A 4,368-nucleotide genomic window follows, 5' to 3' on the forward strand; every position below is an offset into this window, starting at 1 on the left:
CAGACAGATGTCATAGATCAGGTTCTCCAAGAAATAGATTCTGAGATCAAAATGTGTGTGTGTGACATTTATTGAAGAGTACCCTTGAGAGCAGTACCATTATAGCGCATGAGGGCAGCAGGATATAACAGAGGAAGAAATTGAACTGCTATTCCATTTCAAAAGAATCTTCAGCTGACCCAGGGGCAACTCTGGCGCTGAGGTGGCCTTTAAGGGATGTCCCATAGTGAGGCACGGGGACTGGGCCCATGCACCCCATAGAGGCCAGTGACAGGATATTGGCTGCCCTTGGTGAAGGGGCATACTGTTGGCATGGGACTCAGCCTTGAGGCATCAGCAGTGACACTCCCAGCAGCTGGGGAAAAGCCAACTTTAGGCCTGAAGCGGGGGCTGGGCAGTGCACCACAGCATCAACAAGGTATTTATATTCTGCCTCATTTTTTTTTATGATGACTATTACTTGTTACTCCAAATTATAAGTCCACTGTTTTACCAGATATCCCATCTAAACTATGACTTCCCTTCTGATAATCTGGCTTCCTAGGTCGGTGAGTTAACTATACTCCAGCTTTTCCACATGGAAAAGTGCCCTCGACCACCTTGTAGAGAAATCTAAATGGAAAAATGCTTCCCCATGGGGCTTCAGTTACTGCAGCTGTAAAATAGGGATAATAATACTACTACTACCTATTTCAGGGGTGTTCAGGATAAATTAATTTAGCCATGCAAAGGTTTTAGACGAGTATCTGTCACACCATTAGATATAACCAGCATTAATCTTTTTAGAAAATTCTTTGTGCTCAGTACCACTTCATGATCACAAATGCTTACTCAGAATCTGCTCTGTAAACCACTGCCAGGGGAAGCGTCAGGAGCCTGCTCAGTCTCTGAGCATTTCAGTTTCTTGTGATGTGTTTCCCACCCGCCTCTTTTGAGGTGGTAACCCAATAAATTCACACTATCTTTGGTTAAATTCAATGTCACTGATAAGAAAAATGCATTATTTCTGTCCTATTGTCAGGAGATATGGCTTCAGTAGACATTTGAGAGTAGATACTTGAGAATTGCAGAAAGTAGATACTTGAGAATTGCAGAAAAGATAGCATGAAGTCAATTCTTCCAAAATCAAAACCATCATCATTGGTAGATGTCCTCCAACCTTTAATTGCTCATATGTATTAATTCTATTCACAGGTCAAGCCAATTGGATTCCCACAGTATGCAGCGACTTCATCTAGGGAGGTTGCCAGAAACCACACCATTAAAAGGAAGCTACTTTGCAGTTGCTTTACTGGAATTTTCATATGGCCACCTTGTATTTCCTGGATAAAGTGATTATTTAGGCAAAAAACTGTGGTGCCTCCATCACTCACTCATTCACGTGATGGGGCAAACACCGAGCAGTTTTCTGCAGGTATTCCCTGGCCAACTCCTCTGCTTGTGCGGCGAGAGTGACCACTCACTCACCTTCCATGAGAGGACTTATGCCTTGCCCACATCTTACCTGGCCCTGAAAGCTCATGAACCTGTCTTTTATCTGCCCCTAGTGTGTCTATACCCCAGGAAATGCCACCTACCAGGGCCCTCAGTTCTCTGCCCTCTATTCTCACCAAGTCCAGATGAAAGAAATATCCTCAATAACATTTGATCATTCAGTCTTCACAAGGAGGGATTCTTAATCTATTTGGAAGAAATCCAGGGAATTTTGTCCATGTGGTGTATTTGTCTGGAGAGACAAACTTGATGATGTGAATCAGGTTATCGAAGAGCTTGTCATGGGCAGTTCTGTACAGGGGTTAAGAGCCAGCTGAACTCAGTCTGCCTGAGTTATACCTAGTTCCATCACAGTGTGACCTTGGGCAAGTTACCTACATTTCAGGGCCTCAAATTCCTAATCTGCATCATGGGGTAATAATAGCATTTATTCCTGGGGTTGAAAGGCAGAGTAACCTGAGAAAAGCACTTCAAACAATGCCTGGCATAGTAGGGGTCCAGTTTATATTTGCCATTATTCTTCTTATTTTAGTAGTCCATAACTTCCAGAAGATTCAGAAATGTTGCTCTGGATATTCTCAGTTAGGACATGGAGTCAGACCATCAGAAAGTTTTGATTTGAACCATGTACATCTGTACCTGCTGATTTTTAATTTTATTTTTAATTTAGGCCTCGGTATCATAACACTGGCCTTCACTGAGGGATGGCATGAGAGGCCAACCCCAGAGCACCCACAACCTATCCACTGCCCATCACCACACACTCCTACCTTTCAGGGCCTCAAATTCCTAATCTGCATCATGGGGTAATAATAGCATTTATTCCTGGGGTTGAAAGGCAGAGTAACCTGAGAAAAGCACTTCAAACAATGCCTGGCCACAGTAGGGGTCCAATTTATATTTGCCATTATTCTTCTTATTTTAGGAGTCCATAACTTCCAAAAGATTCAGAAATGTGGCTCTGGATATTCTCAGTTAGGACATGGAGTCAGACCATCAGAAAGTTTTGGTTTGAACCATGTATATCTGTACCTGTTAATTTTTATTTTTAATTTAGGTCTCGGTATTATAACACTGGCCTTCACTGAGGGATGGCACGAGAGGCCAACCCCAGAGCACCCACTACCTATCCACTGCCCATCACCACACACTGTTCTCTATGAGGCCCCATGGAAGGCAGACACAGGCAAGGGCACAGGAAAGCTGTCCAGGTGAACAGCGCATGAGCTTTAAAGGCGTAGAGAGCCCCGGCCCTTGTGGCAGAGGCCAGGGCCTCTGAGAGCCTGCGCACCAGCTGAGGCCGCCTCCAGCAAGGACCTGGCATCATGTTGTATGTGTTTCACTGCATTAAACCAACCCTAGTTTTCTGCTTCTCTTTTCAAAGCCTACCCATGTTTTCTCTTTGGCTCCTGTTCCCTCAGTTGTTATTTAATTTTGTTGTAATTTATGTGGTTTTATGAACCACATCAAATCCATTGGGGAATCAAGTCATTATGGACCTAAACGGAGCAACAAATCCATACAGAATGGATGAGCGTCTTGCCTCTTGTTATGCTATTTCCTCTGTTTTATGGGTGTTCTCCATCCTGTTTAAATTAATTTTGATCTTCTATTGTAAAACTATGAGGGGCTGGGCGGGGGGCTGGTGGGCTATAAGCAGATGAGCAAGCAATCGAGAGATTTCTAACATACCCGGTGGTGACAGTTTTCAAAGCAAACAAAACTGTTGCCAGAAAAATAATATGCAGGCAAGGAAAAGAAATCACTTTAAAGTTAATCTTGTTTATAACTTAGAAAGGCATTTCTTGTAGGGGTAATATATTCTTAATTCTTAGTCAAACAGAACTCTTCCCTGTTAGCTGCCTTTTTTAATATAAACCTTTTTGATATTTTAAATCTAACATTCCGAAGACAGTGATCCTCAGGCTTTTCATATTAGCAGAGAATGGAAGCTGCTAGGTTTCCTTGAACTGAACATTTCAATTTCATACATAAGCCCAGTGGCTTGGTGTATAAGACTGTCTTAATAAGTGTAATAAAAATTCTGAAGTAAGTTTCTTGGATTCCCTTAGAAAAGCAGAAATTAAATAGTAGATCCTAATTCTTTGCAAGAATGTGCTAAAGGTGCTTCCCCCCCCCCCCCCCACCCCCGTCTCTCTTAATAACCCTGTGGTAGCAGAAGCATTTTGCCTTCTTCACACTTTCTGTAGACTGACAGCCTACTCTGTGATGTCCAAAAATCAAAGGGAAATTGGAAGAAACAGGATGAAAATGTGTAAAATGTATAGTAACTACAATAGTAATAACGCATCTGTATATCTCATGGTTTATAAAGTGCTTTCATAAACATCTTACATAATCTTAATAAAAACTCTAATGACAAAGTTTAAACTCCTTTGCTGGTTTAAAAGGTTGCTATGTGTTGAATTATTCCCCTAAAATTCTTATGTTGAAGTCCTAACCGCCCTAGTCCCTCAGAACGTAACTTTATTTGGAGATAGGGTTTTTACAGAGGTAATTAGTTAAAATGAGGTCCTTAGGCCATGCCAGTGTTGCTCAGTGGTTCAGTGTCAACCCATGAACCAGGAGGTTACAATTAGATTCCCAGTCAGGGCACATGCTTGGGGTTGCAGGCTTGATCCCTAGTAGGGGGTGTACAGGAGACAACTGATCGATGATTCTCTCTTATCATTGATGTCTCTCTCTCTCTCTCTCTCTCTCCATTCTTCCCTCTGAAATCAATAAAAACATTTTTTTAAAAAGATGTCCTTAGGGCAGGCCCTAATTTGCTATGACTGGTATCCTTACAAAAAGAGGAAATTTGGAGACAGAAACATACACAAGCTGACCACCATGTAAAGATGAAGGCAAAGA

Source organism: Myotis brandtii, unplaced genomic scaffold (assembly GCF_000412655.1).
Source record: "Myotis brandtii unplaced genomic scaffold, ASM41265v1 scaffold215, whole genome shotgun sequence".
Lineage (NCBI taxonomy): Eukaryota > Metazoa > Chordata > Mammalia > Chiroptera > Vespertilionidae > Myotis > Myotis brandtii.